This window comes from Arachis stenosperma, chromosome 10 (genome assembly GCF_014773155.1).
Source record: "Arachis stenosperma cultivar V10309 chromosome 10, arast.V10309.gnm1.PFL2, whole genome shotgun sequence".
Classification (NCBI taxonomy): domain Eukaryota; kingdom Viridiplantae; phylum Streptophyta; class Magnoliopsida; order Fabales; family Fabaceae; genus Arachis; species Arachis stenosperma.
In genome coordinates this window covers 97,162,091-97,182,613 of record NC_080386.1, presented here as the reverse complement: position 1 = coordinate 97,182,613, position 20,523 = coordinate 97,162,091, and the positions used below count along the sequence as shown (strand labels likewise).

General features: G+C 37.8%; 2 non-coding genes across 2 annotated transcripts; both read left to right on the top strand.

Moving 5' to 3' along the window:
* Positions 1-550: 550 nt before the first annotated feature.
* LOC130959537 (small nucleolar RNA R71) lies at positions 551-658 on the top strand. Its single transcript, XR_009078611.1, has one exon. It is a non-coding gene; the product is annotated as a small nucleolar RNA R71 (small nucleolar RNA).
* Positions 659-9,677: 9,019 nt separating this feature from the next.
* Positions 9,678-9,785, top strand: LOC130959508 (small nucleolar RNA R71). Its single transcript, XR_009078583.1, has one exon. It is a non-coding gene; the product is annotated as a small nucleolar RNA R71 (small nucleolar RNA).
* Positions 9,786-20,523: the final 10,738 nt, after the last annotated feature.

Here is a 20,523-nt window from a genome sequence, read left to right as displayed (position 1 = left end):
CTGTCTGTTGCTGAGAAGATGATGGAAAAGGTTTGCTATTGCTAAACCTGTTTCTTCCACCATTGTTGTTGTTGAAACCTTGTTGAGGTCTCTCTTGATTCTTCCATGAGAAATTTGGATGATTTCTCCATGAAGAATTATAGGTGTTTTCATAGGGTTCTCCTAGGTAATTCACCTCTTCCATTGAGGGATTCTCAGGATCATAAGCTTCTTCTTCAGATGAAGCATCCTTAGTACTGCTTGGTGCATTTTGCATTCCAGACAGACTTTGAGAAATCAAATTGACTTGTTGAGTCAATATCTTGTTCTGAGCCAAAATGGCATTCAGAGTATCAATCTCAAGAACTCCTTTCTTCTGACTTGTCCCATTGTTCACAGGATTCCTTTCAGAAGTGTACATGAATTGGTTATTTGCAACCATTTCAATTAGCTCTTGAGCCTCTGTAGGCGTCTTCTTCAGATGAAGAGATCCTCCAGCAGAGCTATCCAAAGACATCTTGGATAGTTCAGAGAGACCATCATAGAAAATACCTATGATGCTCCATTCAGAAAGCATGTCAGAAGGACATTTTCTGATTAATTGTTTGTATCTTTCCCAAGCTTCATAGAGGAATTCTCCATCCTTCTGTCTGAAGGTTTGGACTTCCACTCTAAGCTTACTCAATTTTTGAGGTGGCAAGAACTTTGCCAAGAAGGCATTGACTAGCTTTTCCCAAGAGTCCAGGCTTTCTTTAGGTTGTGAGTCCAACCATATTCTAGCTCTGTCTCTTACAGCAAAAGGGAATAGCATCAGTCTGTAGACCTCAGGGTCAACCCCATTAGTCTTGACTGTGTCACAGATTTGCAAGAACTCAGCTAAAAATTGATGAGGATCTTCCAATGGAAGTCCATGGAACTTGCAATTCTGTTGCATTAGAGAAACTAATTGAGGCTTAAGCTCAAAGTTGTTTGCTCCAATGGCAGGGATAGAGATGCTTCTCCCATAGAAGTCGGGAGTAGGTGCAGTAAAGTCACCCATCACCTTCCTTGCATTGTTGGTATTGTTGTTGTTTTCGGCTGCCATGGGTTCTTCTTCCTTGAAGAATTCGGTCAGGTCCTCAACAAAGAGTTGTGCCTTAGCTTCTCTTAGCTTTCGCTTCAAGGTCCTTTCAGGTTCAGGGTCAGCTTCAACAAGAATGCCTTTGTCTTTGTTCCTGCTCATATGAAAGAGAAGAGAACAAGAAAATATGGAATCCTCTATGTCACAGTATAGAGATTCCTTGAGGTGTCAGAGGAAGAAAAATAGAAGGCAGAAGTAGAAAATTCGAACTTATCAAAGAAGATGGAGTTCGAATTTTGTATTAAGGAATAGTGTTAGTCCATAAATAGAAGGATGTGAGAAGAGAGGAATAAATTTTCGAAAAATTAAGTTAAAAAGATTTTGAAAACATTTTGAAAAACACTTAATTGATTTTCGAAAATAAAAGTGGGAAAGAAATCAAGTGATTTTTGAAAAAGATTTTGAAATTAGAAATCAAAAAGATTTGATTGAAAACTTATTTTGAAAAAGATGTGATTAAAAAGATATGATTGAAAAGTTATGGTTTTAAAAAGATGTGATTGAGAAGATATGATTTGAAAACAATTTGAAAAGATATGATTTTAAAAATCAATGATTTGCCTAACAAGAAAAGATATGATTCAAACATTAAAACCTCTCTCAACAGAAAAGGCAACATACTTGAAATGTTCAATCAAATCATTAATTGTTAGCAAGTATCTTTTAAAAAGGAAAGAAATTGATTTTGAAAACATTTGATTGAAAAGATATGATTTGAAAAAGATTTGATTTTGAAAAACTTTGAAAACTTAAAAAAAATTGATTTTGAAAACAAAATCCTCTCCCTTGTGCCATCCTGGCGTTAAACGCCCAGAATGGTGCACATTCTGGCATTTAACGCCCAAACTACTCCCCTTTTGGGCGTTAAACGCCCAGCCAGGCACCCTGGCTGGCGTTTAAACGCCAGTCTGTCTTCTTCACTGGGCATTTTTGAATGCCCAGCTTTTTCTGTGTGATTCCTCTGCAGTATGTTCTGAATCTTCAATTCTCTGTATTATTGACTTGAAAAGACACAAATTAAAAATATTTTTGGATTTTTTAATAATAAGGAATAATCAAAATGCAACTAAAATCAAATAATAATGCATGCAAGACACCAAACTTAGCAGTTTGTATACTGCTGACACTAACAAGATGAGAATGCACATGAGAAACAACAAAATACTCAAGTCAATAGAATTCAAAGATCAGAGCAATGAAATCATCAAGAACAACTTGAAGATCAATGAAGGCACATGCATGAATGCAATAAGAACAAAAACATGCAATTGACACTAAACTTAAGATGAGACTCTAGACTCAAACAAGAAATATTTTGGATTTTATGATTTTGTAATTTTTTTTTGTGCTTTTCGAAAATTAAGTGAAAAGGAAAATAAAGGTATCAAAATTCTTAATGAGAATTCCAGGAATCATGCAATGTTAGTCTAAAGCTTTAGTCTAAAGGAATTAGACATGGCTAGCTAAGCTTCAGCAGGACATTGCATTCAAGAGCTAAATTGATGATGATCAATCAGCTTTGGTGATGATAAGAACATCACCTTGAAACACTAGAATTCATTCTTAAGAACTCTGAAGAAAAATAATACCTAATCTAAGCAACAAGATGAACCGTCAGTTGTCCATACACAAACAATCCCCGGCAACGGCGCCAAAAACTTGGTGCACGAAATTGTGATCACTACAACTTCGCACAACTAACCAGCAAGTGCACTGGGTCGTCCAAGTAATACCTTACGTGAGTAAGGGTCGATCCCACGGAGATTGTTGGTATGAAGCAAGCTATGGTCACCTTGTAAATCTCAGTCAGGCAGACTCAAATGGGTATAGTGATAAACGAATAAAGCATAAAGATAAAGATAGGGATACTTATGTATATCATTGGTGAGAGCTTCAGATAAGCGTATGAAGATACCTTCCCTTCCGTCTCTCTGCTTTCCTACAGTCTTCATCCAATCCTTCTTACTCCTTTCCATGGCAAGCTCATGTAGGGTTTCACCGTTGTCAATGGCTACCTCCCATCCTCTCAGTGAAAATGTTCCCATGCTCTGTCACAACATATGGCTAATCAGCTGTCGGTTCTCGGTCAGGCCGGAATAAAATCCATCGATTCTTTTGCGTCTGTCACTAACGCCCCGCCTGCTAGGAGTTTGAAGCACGTCACAGTCATTCAATCATTGAATCCTACTCAGAATACCACAGACAAGGTTAGACCTTCCGGATTCTCTTGAATGCTGCCATCAGTTCTCGCCTATACCACGAAGACTCTGATCTCACGGAATGGCTGGCTCGTTTGTCAGGCGAGCACTCGGTTGTCAGGCGATCAACCATGCATCGTGTATCAGGAATCCAAGAGATAAACACTAGAGCCTTGATTACTTGTAGAACAGAAGTGGTTGTCAGTCACCTTGTTCATGAATGAGAATGATGATGAGTGTCACGGATCATCACATTCATCAAGTTGAAGAACAAGTGATATCTTGGAACAAGAACAAGCGGAATTGAATAGAAGAACAATAGTAATTGCATTAATACTCGAGGTACAGCAGAGCTCCACACCTTAATCTATGGTGTGTAGAAACTCCACCGTTGAAAATACATAAGAATAAAAGTGATCATTGGTTTCGGCCCCTGAGAGGGAACCAGAAGAACCAAGATGAAAATACAATAGTAAAAGGTCCTATATATAGAGAACTAGTAGCCTAGGGTGTACAGAGATGAGTAATTGACATAAAAATCCACTTCCGGGCCCACTTGGTGTGTGCTTGGGCTGAGCAATGAAGCATTTTCGTGTAGAGACTCTTCTTGGAGTTAAACGCCAGCTTTTATGCTAGTTTGGGCGTTTAACTCCCATTTAGGTGCCAGTTCCGGCGTTTAACGCTGGGATTTCTGAGGGTGACTTTGAACGCCGGTTTAGGCCATCAAATCTTGGGAAAAGTATGGACTATCATATATTGCTGGAAAGCCCAGGATGTCTACTTTCCAACGCCGTTGAGAGAGCGCCAATTGGGCTTCTGTAGCTCCAGAAAATCCACTTCGAGTGCAGGGAGGTCAGAATCCAACAGCATCTGCAGTCCTTTTCAGTCTCTGAATCAGATTTTTGCTCAGGTCCCTCAATTTCAGCCAGAAAATACCTGAAATCACAGAAAAACACACAAACTCATAGTAAAGTCCAGAAAAGTGAATTTTAATTAAAAACTAATAAAAATATACTAAAAACTCAACTCAAACTACTAAAAACATACTAAAAACAATGCCAAAAAGCGTATAAATTATCCGCTCATCACAACACCAAACTTAAATTGTTGCTTGTCCCCAAGCAACTGAAAATCAAATAAGATAAAAAGAAGAGAATATACTATAGACTCCAAATTATCAATGAAACTTAGCTCCAAATTAGATGAGCGGGACTAGTAGCTTTTTGCCTCTGAACAGTTTTGGCATCTCACTCTATCCTTTGAAATTCAGAATGATTGGCTTCTTTAGGAACTCAGAATCCAGATAGTGTTATTGATTCTCCTAGTTAAGTATGATGATTCTTGAACACAGCTACTTATTGAGTCTTGGCCGTGGCCCAAAGCACTCTGTCTTCCAGTATTACCACCGGATACATACATGCCACAGACACATAATTGGGTGAACCTTTTCAGATTGTGACTCAGCTTTGCTAGAGTCCCCAATTAGAGGTGTCCAGGGTTCTTAAGCACACTCTTTTTGCCTTGGATCATGGTGCACGAAATTGTGATCACTACAACTTTGCACAACTAACCAGCAAGTGCACTGGGTCGTCCAAGTAATACCTTACGCGAGTAAGGGTCGATCCCACGGAGATTGTTGGTATGAAGCAAGCTATGGTCACCTTGTAAATCTCAGTCAGGCAGACTCAAATGGGTATAGTGGTAAACGAATAAAGCATAAAGATAAAGATAGAGGTACTTATGTATATCATTGGTGAGAGCTTCAGACAAGCGTATGAAGATGCCTTCCCTTCCGTCTCTCTGCTTTCCTACTGTCTTCATCCAATCCTTCTTACTCCTTTCCATGGCAAGCTCGTGTAGGGTTTCACCGTTGTCAATGGCTACCTCCCATCCTCTCAGTGAAAATACGTCCCTGATGCTCTGTCACAGCATAGGCTAATCAGCTGTCGGTTCTCGGTCAGGCCGGAATAAAATCCATCGATCCTTTTGCGTCTGTCACTAACGCCCCGCCTGCTAGGAGTTTGAAGCACGTCACAGTCATTCAATCATTGAATCCTACTCAGAATACCACAGACAAGGTTTAGACCTTCCGGATTCTCTTGAATGCCGCCATCAGTTCTCGCCTATACCACGAAGATTCCGATTAAAGAATCCAAGAGATATTCACTAAGCCTCGTATGCTTGTAGAACAAGAGTGGTTGTCAGTCACCTTGTTCATGAGTGAGAATGATGATGAGTGTCACAGATCATCACATTCATCAAGTTGAAGAACAAGTGATATCTTGGAACAAGAACAAGCGGAATTGAATAGAAGAACAATAGTAATTGCATTAATACTCGAGGTACAGCAGAGCTCCACACCTTAATCTATGGTGTGTAGAAACTCCACCGTTGAAAATACATAAGAACAAGGTCTAGGCATGGCCGAATGGCCAGCCTCCCAAAAGAGGGTTCAATCATAAAAACATGATCAAAAGATAGATGAAAATACAATAGTAAAAGGTCCTATATATAGAAAACTAGTAGCCTAGGGTGTACAGAGATGAGTAAATGACATAGAAATCCACTTCCGGGCCCACTTGGTGTGTGCTTGGGCTGAGCAATGAAGCATTTTCGTGTAGAGACTCTCCTTGGAGTTAAACGCCAGCTTTTATGCCAGTTTGGGCGTTTAACTCCCATTTAGGTGCCAGTTCCGGCGTTTAACGCTGGGATTTCTGTAGGTGACTTTGAACGCCAGTTTGGGCCATCAAATCTTGGGCAAAGTATGGACTATCATATATTGCTGGAAAGCCCAGGATGTCTACTTTCCAACGCCGTTGAGAACGCGCCAATTGGGCTTCTGTAGCTCCAGAAAATCCACTTTGAGTGCAGGGAGGTCAGAATCCAACAGCATCTGCAGTCCTTTTGAGTCTCTGGATCAGATTTTTGCTCAGATCCCTCAATTTCAGCCAGAAAATACCTGAAATCACAGAAAAATACACAAACTCATAGTAAAGTCCAGAAAAGTGAATTTTAACTAAAAACTAATAAAAATATAATAAAAACTAACTAAAAGATACTAAAAACATACTAAAAACAATGCCAAAAAGCGTACAAATTATCCGCTCATCAGATCACAACTTTATTTCTTTCTTTTTCTTTCTTTTTCTTTTTCTCCCCTTTTTCGTTTTTTTTTCGCTTGCTTCTCTCTTTTTTTTTTGTATTCACTGCTTTTTCTTGCTTCAAGAATCATTTTTATGATTTTTTCAGATCCTCAGTAACATGTCTCCTTTTTCATCATTCTTTCAAGAGCCAACAATTTTTAACATTCATGAACCACAAATTCAAAAGACATATGCACTGTTTAAGCATACATTCAGAAAACAAAAAGTATTGCCACCACATCAAACTAATTAAGCTAGTTTTAAAGATGAATTTGAAATCCTGTACTTCTTGTTCTTTTGTAATAAAAACAATTTTCATTTAAGAAAGGTGATGGATTCATATTCCTAGCTTTAAGGCATAGACACTAAGACACTAATGATCATAAGACACAAACATGGATAAACATAAAGCATAATTTTTGAAAAACAGAAAAGCAAAGAACAAGGAGATTAAAGAACGGGTCCACCTTAGTGATGGCGTCTTGTTCTTCCTCTTGAAGGTCTTATGGAGTGCTTGAGCTCCTCAATGTCTCTTCCTTGTCTTTGTTGCTCCTCTCTCATGATTCTTTGATCTTCTCTAATTTCATGGAGGAGAATGGAGTGTTCTTGGTGCTCCACCCTTAGTTGTCCCATGTTGGAACTCGATTCTCCTAGGGAGGTGTTGATTTGCTCCCAATAGTCTTGTGGAGGAAAGTGCATCCCTTGAGGTATCTCAGGGATCTCTTGATGAGAGGGGTCTCTTGTTTGCTCCATCCTTCTCTTAGTGATGGGCTTGAGGTCATGCCTTCTCAGTTGAACCGGCTTTGGATGCCATAAATGGTTATGGAAAAACAAAAAGCAATGCTTTTACCACACCAAACTTAAAAGGTTTGCTCGTCCTCGAGCAAAAGAAGAAAGAAGAGAGTAGAAGAAGAAGAAATGAGGAAGAAGGGAGTGGCTTTGTGTTTCGGCCATAGAGGGGGAGAAGTGGTGTTTAGGTAGTGTGAAAATGAAGGAGTGAAGAAGGGTTTATGGGGAAGAGGTATTGAGGTGATTGGTGAATGGGTGAAGAAGAAGAGAGAGTGTGGTGGGTTGGTGGGGATCCTGTGGGGTCCACAGATCCTGAGGTGTCAAGGAAAAGTCATCCCTGCACCAAGTGGCATTCAAAATCACGTTTTGAGCCATTTCTGGCGTTAAACGCCGGGCTGGTGCCCATTTCTGGCGTTTAACGCCAGGTTCTTGCCCTTTTCTGGCGTTTAACGCCAGTCTGGTGCCCCTTTCTGGCGTTAAACGCCCAGAATGGTGCCAGACTGGGCGTTAAATGCCCAACTGCTAGCCTCACTGGCGTTTAAACGCCAATGGGTTCTTCCTCCAGGGTGTGCTATTTTTCTTCCTGTTTTTCATTCTGTTTTTGCTTTTTCAATGGATTTTGTGACTTCTTATGATCATCAACCTACAAAAATCATAAAATAACAAAAGAAATAGATAAAATATAATATTGGGTTGCCTCCCAAGCAACAAGCGCTTCTTTAATGTCAGTAGCTTGACAGATGGCTCTCATGGACCCTCATATTTTCTCAGAGCAATGTTGGAACCTCCCAACACCAAACTTAGAGTTTGAATGTGGGGGGTTCAACACCAAACTTAGAGTTTGGTTGTGGCCTCCCAACACCAAACTTAGAGTTTGACTGTGGGGGCTCTGCTTGACTCTGAGTTGAGAGAAGCTCTTCATGCTTCCTCTCCATGGTGACAGAGGGATATCCTTGAGCCTTGAACACAAAGGATTCTTCATTCACTTGAATGATCAGTTCACCTCCATCAACATCAATCACAGCCTTGGCTGTGGCTAGGAAGGGTCTGCCAAGGATGATGGTTTCATCCATGCACTGCCCAGTCTCTAGGACTATGAAATCAGCAGGGATGTAATGGTCTTCAATCTTTTACCAGAACATTCTCTACAAGTCCATGAGCTTATTTTCTTGAGTTGTCTGCCATCTCTAGTGAGATTCTTGCAGCTTGTACCTCAAAGATCCCTAGCTTCTCCATTACAGAGAGAGGCATGAGGTTTACACTTGACCCTAAGTCACACAGAGCCTTCTTGAAGGTCATGGTGCCTATGGTACAAGGTATGGAAAACTTCCCAGGATCTTGTCTCTTTTGAGGTAATTTCTGCCTAGACAAGTCATCCAGTTCTTTGGTGAGCAAAGGAGGTTCATCCTCCCAAGTCTCATTTCCAAATAACTTGTCATTTAGCTTCATGATTGCTCCAAGGTATTTAGCAACTTGCTCTTCAGTGACATACTCATCCTCTTCATAGGAGGAATACTCATCAGAGCTCATGAAAGGCAGAAGTAAGTCCAATGGAATCTCTATGGTCTCATTTTGAGCCTCAGATTCCCATGGTTCCTCATTAGGGAACTCATTGGAGGTTGGTGCACGCCCATTGAGGTCTTCCTCAGTGGCGTTCACTTCCTCTCCCTCCTCTCCAGATTCGGCCATGTTGATGGCCTTGCACTCTCCTTTTGGATTTTCTTCTGTATTACTTGGGAGAGTACTATGAGGGAGTTCAGTAACTTTCTTGCTCAGCTGTCCCACTTGTGCTTCCAAATTCCTAATGGAAGACCTTGTTTCAGTCATGAAACTTTGAGTGGTTTTGATTAGATCAGAGACCATGGTTGCTAAGTCAGAGGGGTTCTGCTTAGAGTTCTCTGTCTGTTGCTGAGAAGATGATGGAAAAGGTTTGCTATTGCTAAACCTGTTTCTTCCACCATTGTTGTTGTTGAAACCTTGTTGAGGTCTCTCTTGATTCTTCCATGAGAAATTTGGGTGATTTCTCCATGAAGAATTATAGGTGTTTTCATAGGGTTCTCCTAGGTAATTCACCTCTTCCATTGAGGGATTCTCAGGATCATAAGCTTCTTCTTCAGATGAAGCATCCTTAGTACTGCTTGGTGCATTTTACATTCCAGACAGACTTTGAGAAATCAAATTGACTTGTTGAGTCAATATCTTGTTCTGAGCCAAAATGGCATTCAGAGTATCAATCTCAAGAACTCCTTTCTTCTGACTTGTCCCATTGTTCACAGGATTCCTTTCAGAAGTGTACATGAATTGGTTATTTGCAACCATTTCAATTAGCTCTTGAGCCTCTGTAGGCGTCTTCTTCAGATGAAGAGATCCTCCAGCAGAGCTATCCAAAGACATCTTGGATAGTTCAGAGAGACCATCATAGAAAATACCTATGATGCTCCATTCAGAAAGCATGTCAGAAGGACATTTTCTGATTAATTGTTTGTATCTTTCCCAAGCTTCATAGAGGGATTCTCCATCCTTCTGTCTGAAGGTTTGGACTTCCACTCTAAGCTTACTCAATTTTTGAGGTGGCAAGAACTTTGCCAAGAAGGCATTGACTAGCTTTTCCCAAGAGTCCAGGCTTTCTTTAGGTTGTGAGTCCAACCATATTCTAGCTCTGTCTCTTACAGCAAAAGGGAATAGCATCAGTCTGTAGACCTCAGGGTCAACCCCATTAGTCTTGACTGTGTCACAGATTTGCAAGAACTCAGCTAAAAACTGATGAGGATCTTCCAATGGAAGTCCATGGAACTTGCAATTCTGTTGCATTAGAGAAACTAATTGAGGCTTAAGCTCAAAGTTGTTTGCTCCAATGGCAGGGATAGAGATGCTTCTCCCATAGAAGTCGGGAGTAGGTGCACTAAAGTCACCCAGCACCTTCCTTGCATTGTTGGTATTGTTGTTGTTTTCGGCTGCCATGGGTTCTTCTTCCTTGAAGAATTCGGTCAGGTCCTCAACAAAGAGTTGTGCCTTAGCTTCTCTTAGCTTTCGCTTCAAGGTCCTTTCAGGTTCAGGGTCAGCTTCAACAAGAATGCCTTTGTCTTTGTTCCTGCTCATATGAAAGAGAAGAGAACAAGAAAATATGGAATCCTCTATGTCACAGTATAGAGATTCCTTGAGGTGTCAGAGGAAGAAAAATAGAAGGCAGAAGTAGAAAATTCGAACTTATCAAAGAAGATGGAGTTCGAATTTTGTATTAAGGAATAGTGTTAGTCCATAAATAGAAGGATGTGAGAAGAGAGGAAGAAATTTTCGAAAAATTAAGTTAAAAAGATTTTGAAAACATTTTGAAAAACACTTAATTGATTTTCGAAAATAAAAGTGGGAAAGAAATCAAGTGATTTTTGAAAAAGATTTTGAAATTAGAAATCAAAAAGATTTGATTGAAAACTTATTTTGAAAAAGATGTGATTAAAAAGATATGATTGAAAAGTTATGGTTTTAAAAAGATGTGATTGAGAAGATATGATTTGAAAACAATTTGAAAAGATATGATTTTAAAAATTAATGATTTGCCTAACAAGAAAAGATATGATTCAAATATTAAAACCTCTCTCAACAGAAAAGGCAACATACTTGAAATGTTCAATCAAATCATTAATTGTTAGCAAGTATCTTTTAAAAAGGAAAGAAATTGATTTTGAAAACATTTGATTGAAAAGATATGATTTGAAAAAGATTTGATTTTGAAAAACTTTGAAAACTTAAAAAAAAATTGATTTTGAAAACAAAATCCTCTCCCTTGTGCCATCCTGGCGTTAAACGCCTAGAATGGTGCACATTCTGGCGTTTAACGCCCAAACTACTCCCCTTTTGGGCGTTAAACGCCCAGCCAGGCACCCTGGCTGGCGTTTAAACGCCAGTCTGTCTTCTTCACTGGGCATTTTTGAATGCCCAGCTTTTTCTGTGTGATTCCTCTGCAGTATGTTCTGAATCTTCAATTCTCTGTATTATTGACTTGAAAAGACACAAATTAAAAATATTTTTGGATTTTTTAATAATAAGGAATAATCAAAATGCAACTAAAATCAAATAATAATGCATGCAAGACACCAAACTTAGCAGTTTGTATACTGCTGACACTAACAAGATGAGAATGCACATGAGAAACAACAAAATACTCAAGTCAATAGAATTCAAAGATCAGAGCAATGAAATCATCAAGAACAACTTGAAGATCAATGAAGGCACATGCATGAATGCAATAAGAACAAAAACATGCAATTGACACTAAACTTAAGATGAGACTCTAGACTCAAACAAGAAATATTTTTGGATTTTATGATTTTGTAATTTTTTTTTTGTGCTTTTTCGAAAATTAAGTGAAAAGGAAAATAAAGGTATCAAAATTCTTAATGAGAATTCCAGGAATCATGCAATGTTAGTCTAAAGCTTTAGTCTAAAGGAATTAGACATGGCTAGCTAAGCTTCAGCAGGACATTGCATTCAAGAGCTAAATTGATGATGATCAATCAGCTTTGGTGATGATAAGAACATCACCTTGAAACACTAGAATTCATTCTTAAGAACTCTGAAGAAAAATAATACCTAATCTAAGCAACAAGATGAACCGTCAGTTGTCCATACACAAACAATCCCCGGCAACGGCGCCAAAAACTTGGTGCACGAAATTGTGATCACTACAACTTCGCACAACTAACCAGCAAGTGCACTGGGTCGTCCAAGTAATACCTTACGTGAGTAAGGGTCGATCCCACGGAGATTGTTGGTATGAAGCAAGCTATGGTCACCTTGTAAATCTCAGTCAGGCAGACTCAAATGGGTATAGTGATAAACGAATAAAGCATAAAGATAAAGATAGGGATACTTATGTATATCATTGGTGAGAGCTTCAGATAAGCGTATGAAGATGCCTTCCCTTCCGTCTCTCTGCTTTCCTACAGTCTTCATCCAATCCTTCTTACTCCTTTCCATGGCAAGCTCATGTAGGGTTTCACCGTTGTCAATGGCTACCTCCCATCCTCTCAGTAAAAATGTTCCCATGCTCTGTCACAGCATATGGCTAATCAGCTGTCGGTTCTCGGTCAGGCCGGAATAAAATCCATCGATTCTTTTGCGTCTGTCACTAACGCCCCGCCTGCTAGGAGTTTGAAGCACGTCATAGTCATTCAATCATTGAATCCTACTCAGAATACCACAGACAAGGTTAGACCTTCCGGATTCTCTTGAATGCTGCCATCAGTTCTCGCCTATACCACGAAGACTCTGATCTCACGGAATGGCTGGCTCGTTTGTCAGGCGAGCACTCGGTTGTCAGGCGATCAACCATGCATCGTGTATCAGGAATCCAAGAGATAAACACTAGAGCCTTGATTACTTGTAGAACAGAAGTGGTTGTCAGTCACCTTGTTCATGAATGAGAATGATGATGAGTGTCACGGATCATCACATTCATCAAGTTGAAGAACAAGTGATATCTTAGAACAAGAACAAGCGGAATTGAATAGAAGAACAATAGTAATTGCATTAATACTCGAGGTACAGCAGAGCTCCACACCTTAATCTATGGTGTGTAGAAACTCCACCGTTGAAAATACATAAGAACAAAAGTGATCATTGGTTTCGGCCCCAGAGAGGGAACCAGAAGAACCAAGATGAAAATACAATAGTAAAAGGTCCTATATATAGAGAACTAGTAGCCTAGGGTGTACAGAGATGAGTAATTGACATAAAAATCCACTTCCGGGCCCACTTGGTGTGTGCTTGGGCTGAGCAATGAAGCATTTTCGTGTAGAGACTCTTCTTGGAGTTAAACGCCAGCTTTTATGCCAGTTTGGGCGTTTAACTCCCATTTAGGTGCCAGTTCCGGCGTTTAACGCTGGGATTTCTGAGGGTGACTTTGAACGCCGGTTTGGGCCATCAAATCTTGGGCAAAGTATAGACTATCATATATTGCTGGAAAGCCCAGGATGTCTACTTTCCAACGCCGTTGAGAGCGCGCCAATTGGGCTTCTGTAGCTCCAGAAAATCCACTTCGAGTGCAGGGAGGTCAGAATCCAACAGCATCTGCAGTCCTTTTCAGTCTCTGAATCAGATTTTTGCTCAGGTCCCTCAATTTCAGCCAGAAAATACCTGAAATCACAGAAAAACACACAAACTTATAGTAAAGTCCAGAAAAGTGAATTTTAATTAAAAACTAATAAAAATATACTAAAAACTCAACTCAAACTACTAAAAACATACTAAAAACAATGCCAAAAAGCGTATAAATTATCCGCTCATCAACAACAAACTTAAAAATTTTAAGATCAAAGCACAAAGAAGATTCAAGAACACCTTGAAGACTCACAAGAACAACAAGAACAAAAGATAGAATACCAAACTTAAAATTTTTAGAAAACCACAATAAATTTTCGAAAATTAAAGAAAATTAACAAGAGAACACCAAACTTAAAATTTGGCACAAGATTTAATCAAAGAAAAATTATTTTTGAAAAAAAAATAAAAGAAAGATACCCAATTGCCAAGAACATAAGCCAACGCTCTAGCCAACTGAGCTATAAATTTAACGTGTTTTAAAAAATTATTTAATAAATAAAATTTTTTTTGAAAACTAAAAATTTGAAAATGCACAAGAAAAAACACGAAAAGACACAAAACAAGACAAACCAAAGATCAAACAAGAAAAATTGACAAGAACAATTTGAAGATCAAGGAAAAACAAAGAACATGCAATTCGAAAATTGAAAGACAAAGAAAAGCATGCAATTGACACCAAACTTAAAACATGACATTAAACGCACAGAAAAACTAAAAATAAAAAATAATATTTTTGAAGAAAGAAAATTTTTTTTAAAGGGAATAATAGAAGATGTAATTCTAGTGACTCTAAACCAAAAAGACAAATTTTTCCTAATCTAAGCAACAAGATTTACCGTCAGTTGTTCACACTCAAACAATCCCCGGCAACGGCACCAAAAACTTGGTGCACGAAAATTACACTCACACTATGTAATTCCGCACAACTAACCAGCAAGTGCACTGGGTCGTCCAAGTAATACCTTACGTGAGTAAGGGTCGAATCACACGGAGATTGTTGGCTTGAAGAAAGCTATGGTTATCTTATTATTCTTAGTCAGGATACCAATAGGGTTCTTTAGTTTCAATTGTAAAAAGTGAAAGGGCATAAAATAAGTAATTGTTACTCAATAATGGAGAATATGTTGGAGTTTTGGAGATGCTTTGTCTTCTGAATTCCTGCAACATAATGCTTGCTTACTTTCAAACATGCAAGGCTCCTTCCATGGCAAGCTGTATGTAGGGTATCACCATTGTCAATGGCTACTTCCAATCCTCTCAGTGAAAATGGTCCAAATGCTCTGTCACAGCACGGCTAATCATCTGTCGGTTCTCGATCATGTCGGAATAGGATCCATTGATCCTTTTGCGTCTGTCACTACGCCCAACACTCGCGAGTTTGAAGCTCATCACAGTCATCCAATCCCTGAATTCTACTCGGAATACCACTGACAAGGTTTAGACTTTCCAGATTCTCAAGGACGCTGCTAATGGATTCTAGCTTATACCACAAAGACTCTGATTAAAGAATCCAAGAGATATTCATTCAATCGAAGGTAGAACGGAGGTGGTTGTCTGGCACGCGTTCATAGGTTGAGATTGGTGATGAGTGTCACGGATCATCACCTTGTTCAAATTGAAGTGCGAATGAACATCTTAAATAGGAACAAGCGTGTTTGAATAGAAAACAAAAATAATAGCATTAATTCATCGAGACGCTGCAGAGCTCCTCACTCCCAACAATGGAGTTTAGAGACTCATGCCGTCAAAGAATACAAAGTTCAGATCTAAAAATGTCATGAGATACAAAATAAGTCTCTAAAAGTTGTTTAAATACTAAACTAGTAACCTAGGTTTACAGAAAATGAGTAAATTAAACTAAGATAGATAGTGCAGAAATTTACTTATGGGGCCCACTTGGTGTGTGCTGGGGCTGAGACTTGAGCTTCTCACATGCCTGGGCTGTTTCTAGAGTTAAACGTCAGGTTGTAACCTGTTTCTGGCGTTTAACTCCAACTTGCAACCTGTTTCTGGTGTTCAACGCCAGTATGCAACATGGAACTGGCGTTAAACGCCTGTTTACGTCATTTATCTTCGAGCAAAATATGGACTATTATATATTGCTGGAAAGCCCTGGATGTCTACTTTCCAACCCAATGGTGAGTGCGCCAATTGGACTCCTGCAGCTCCAAAAAATCTATTCCGAGTGCAGGGAGGTCTGAATCCAACAACATCAGCAGTCCTTTTTCAGCCAGAATAAGATTTTTGCTCAGCTCCCTCAATTTCAGCCAGAAAATACCTGAAATCATAGAAAAACACACAAACTCATAGTAAAGTCCAGAAATATGAATTTTGCCTAAAAACTAATAAAAATATACTAAAAAGTAGCTAGAACCTACTAAAAACTACCTAAAAATAATGCCAAAAAGCGTATAAATTATCCGCTCATCAGGTATCATCGCTGCTGTCGCTAGGGCTAGTCGCTGGAGCCACTTCTGTCACCTTTGTGCCTCTCCGCGGCTGCTGCTGCCACCATCTCTCAATTTGGCTAGCATCATCCTCCTTGTTCTGATTCTAATTTCCTAATTCTTGAAACCCTTAGCCCCTTTCACTCCCATTTTTTGCTACCATTATGTCAAGTGTTGATGCTGATGCTACCCTGAGACTGCAAAGACCACTGCTGGTTCTGTTCGAGGATGCTGCTACTGTTGACAAGGATGATCAACGATGGATGATACAGTTGTTGCTTTGTTAGTGTAGTTAGCCAGCAGCCACCGCCGCAGTTCGTCTTCGATTCCTTTCAAATTTGATTAACCAAGGTAGGGGGTTCATTTTTAAAATTAAGAGTTTTTAATTTAAGAATGACAAAAAGTTTACTGAATAATTACAAATAATTTATAAATGTTATGCATGATGATTTAATGAGAATTGATGTAGTTGGAAATTGTTAGTGAATGTAAGCATATTTGAGTATGCCAATTGAATTTCGGTATGTTTGATGGTGCTGTAAATAATTGGGTGATTAAATGAGCTATATGTGTATTTGTTAATTATGAGTTTGTTATTGATGATGATGAGCTAGTATGATTGATGCTGTTGAAATTCTGTTAATTGGTTGAATTATTGTTGTTGGATGTAGTGCAAATTTTTTATGTTGTGAAAGTGTGATTATATGATGTAAATTATATAAATTTTGGATATATATGGAACTGAGGCTTTTGGGTAGGATTACGACATAATTTATATAAATATGGTAATGAGCAATGGAAATTATTGATTGGTATGAGTTGGAAACTTGGAAGATTAAATTTGGTTATTGAAAGTTAGGAAGCCTTGCTGCAGAAATTTAGAAACTGATTAAACATCAACTTAAAATATCCTCTGGGAGCAATCTGGCCTGTTTTTGCGAGCAAAACTAATTTTATAATAAACTTCAATAGGTCAAGATTCCTCCATAAAAATTTAAGGGAATTTGGCCAAGTGGTTTGGAAGATATGAATATTTGAACTTTAGTGGTTGCTGCAGAATTTTTTGGTTTTCTGGTTTTGTAGTATCAATTTTCAGCCATTAGAACTTTTGATTTATTGTATATTTTGAATTAATTTAAAATGTATTTTAAAGATTTATTAGTCTATTTTAAATGAGTACAAATTTCATATCTATATCTATTTTGTAGAGTTAGTTATGTCTCTTGGAAGTTGGGCTGTTCCCAAGAAATTCAGAACCAATTTAAAGAAATATAGCAGCACTTTCAACTGACATTTAATTAACCAAACAAGGTGTTATGGACCTGAAACTTTTTTTCCTAAAACTTAGGGTTGTAAAGTGTATCCTCACCAAAATTTATAAGTAACGGATTAGAATTGAATTTATTGTAGATTTTTTAAAAATAGAGCTGCTTGCTGTATTTTTCTGAAATCTTCTTAATGGTAGTAGCAGATTTTTATTGAATTTGTTATCAAATTCAATTCTAATCCAAATAAAGTAAAACCTAATTCAAATTAAAGATTAGGATATCTAGAATGACCTAACCAAGAAAGATAGTTCGTTCATAACCTTTCGCAATATAAAAACCACATAATAAGACAGCTAGGTGCTATTCCAAGAATATAGAACAACAGTCTCAGTTTTTCTTCAATATTTAGTGTTAAACTGTTCAGAAAAATATGATTCTTAATTCTTTAGAAACTTGAGTTTAACACAAACACATGGACAAAAAGTTTACGCGAATCTGAGTCCGTTTGTTATATTAATTATTAAATAGAAAATTGGTCACCAAGAAAATAATAGGCTAGACAAGTCAAGAAAATAAAATAAGAATGTAAGTTGTCCCTAGGAAGGTTTAAAGTTAAAAGGTGATGCAAAAGTATGCCGAGTAACATGGTGATACAGAGATATGCTTAGGTATATGGTGATGCGGAGGAATGCGTATTTATAAGGTGATGCAGAGGCATGATGAAAAGAAAGAAAATGAGAAACCATAAATAAATAATGATTCATGAGAACTGTTTGTTTGAATGGGCCTTTGTGCCAAAGTGCTAATGCGGGAATGTCCGTCTAACTGATAGCATAATGTATGTTGAATGGGCCTTGTGCCAAATTGCTAATGCGAAAGTTCCCGCCTGACTAATAGCCTAAGATTGCTAATGCGGGAATGTTCGCCTAACTGATAGCACTGTTTCTTACCGTGATGCCAAGATATCCTAACTGACATGGGTTCGCCCATGATAATAATTGTGCCTAATTGACACGGTAAAGAGACCATATTGGGGTTTGCCCCGAGTAACGTCGGGTTGCGGGTAGACAACCAACACATGAGCTCATGGCCTGCGCTAGAAACAGGCATGCATCATAAATTGTTGCGCACTTGCACTTGATTGTGGTTGTTTATTTTATTTTCCTGTGATTGTGTTGTTTGCTCATGTTGTTTGCCTTGGTCTCTTGCTGGTGTGCTTAATTGGTTATTTTTTATACTGCGAACTTTGTAATGTGGTTTAAAGAAAGATTTAAACAGCTTAAAGTAAAACTTAGGAAGAATTTTAAGGGTTTAAAGAAAACTGTGTTTGGAATATGAGTTAACTATTTGTATTTTATTCTGTATTTTTATGACATTCACTATCTCTACTGAGAACATGCGAGGACGACGTTCTCACCTCCTACAGATCTTCTATTTCAGCAATAGGTTCATGAATCCTCGGCGAGGAGCCGCGACTAATCCACTGGGTTTTACATATATATGTAATTGTATTTTCAGTTTTTGGTTTAATCTTAGATTTTATTTTTCTATCGCCCTTGATATTTTAAAGTGTTGTATTTTTACAGAGGGGTAGGTTTATATTTGAGTCCTGCATGAATAATTATTATGTATTAATAGTAATTATGTGAGTATATGTTTATTTGACATAGTTGAGCTTGAGGTATATACCAAAATAAAAGGAATTTTGTTTTTCTAAAAAGCTATTGACAAGTTAACGTGTAGAGATTTAATATTAAATAGCTGATAAAAGAAAAGTAGATTAGTAATGCCTTATCTTTAGTACGATTATGACATGCTAAAACTTAGGGTGTTACAAGAAGTCACAAGCGGAGGTGACGATGGAGGCTTTTTGCCATTACTGCAACCGTTGCCGTCACCGGAGCTCACTGTTGGTGCACCTCGAAGTTACTTCAGCCCCCAATTTGCTCCACTGTGGCTGACCCCTGGCTTCTCCATTTTTATCGGAGCTACTAATGCCACTGCCAGAGAAGAGGATCTGATTTTACCACTGTTTTGCTTTACCAGTGCCGCTTCTACTGTTGATGGAAAACACATTAGAGCTTCCAAACTTGCCGGCAACATTACCTCACTATTGTTCTGGTCTAGCTTCTTCCCTTAGTCCATTTCATTTTCACCATATCCCTGCCACCATTTCATTTTCCTACCTTGCTCTTGTTTTGATTTATTTTTCTATCTCTGTTCTGTTTTGAATTTTCCAAAACTATATCTGTATTTGTCTCTTTATTCGATTTGAATTTATTGCATTTTCCTAGTGTTATGGTCATTGTCGCTGCTGTGGGAATAGAAGTTGTTGCCATTGCCTCGGTCCAAATTCTGCACTCTTCCATTCCATTCTACTTCAACTTTCCTCACCTTTTAATTTGGCACTCCAGGTTTGGTCTCTTTGGTCCCTTGGGACCAAGTTGTGAGTAGGCTTTACATTTATAATCGTTAAATTTTTGGTTTATACTATTCTGAGTTTTTAATTATATTTATAAAACTATTGTTAAAGAACTTTGATTTGATTGTAATAATTGATTTATTATAGTTGAATAATTATTTTTATGAAGCTCATACCTTAGAAATTTACATGAGAATATATATATATATATATATATATATATATATATATGTTTGATGAAGTTTTATATTATTTTAGAACATTTGATTTTACCCGAATATATAGTTTTGAAGCATTGAAGTATTTGTTGGTACTCACTTACTTTCAAATTCTGAAATATGTTTGAAATTTCTTATGATTGAAAAAGATTTTTGATGAGAAAGTATTATTTGATTTGATTCAATACCTTATATATTTGAAAGATCAAAGATTTGTTGTATTTGAATTTATATGTTTTGAATTAGTTTGTGAGGCTCATATTAGAAAATCATAGTTAGCGGCGGTCATGACGTTAATTTAGATGCATTTGACTTAGACCTCGGCTAGTAGGGACGTTGCTAGCCTAACGTGTAGGCCACACATTAGATCTATTATTCTGTTTGGATACACAAGAGAAAAGGGCTACCCTTAGAGGTGGAGTTGACCAAATATGGACTATTTGATTTGATTTCTATACTGAGAACTGCTTTATTGATTTATTTATTTTTATAAAATACTATTCTAATCTCTAAATAAAATTACTTTTTATAATACTATTTACATGGTCTCATGTAGATTATAGATGTTTTATCTAGTCACTGAGTTGCAAAACTCACTCCATTTTTCAAAAAAGAAAAATATTATCAAGAACAAATTCATGAATACGTCGGCAATGGGTACCTATTCTTTGTTGAGTTCCTAGACGTTACAACTCCATATGTACAGTCAGGATCCAACCATATTAATTTAGTTTATGTTTTTGTTAAAAACAATGTGTAATAATTCATTCTAGTTCGGAGTGATATCTTAAGTTTGGAGGGACCAATGGAGATCAAAACTTTCTCAGAGTTGGTGAA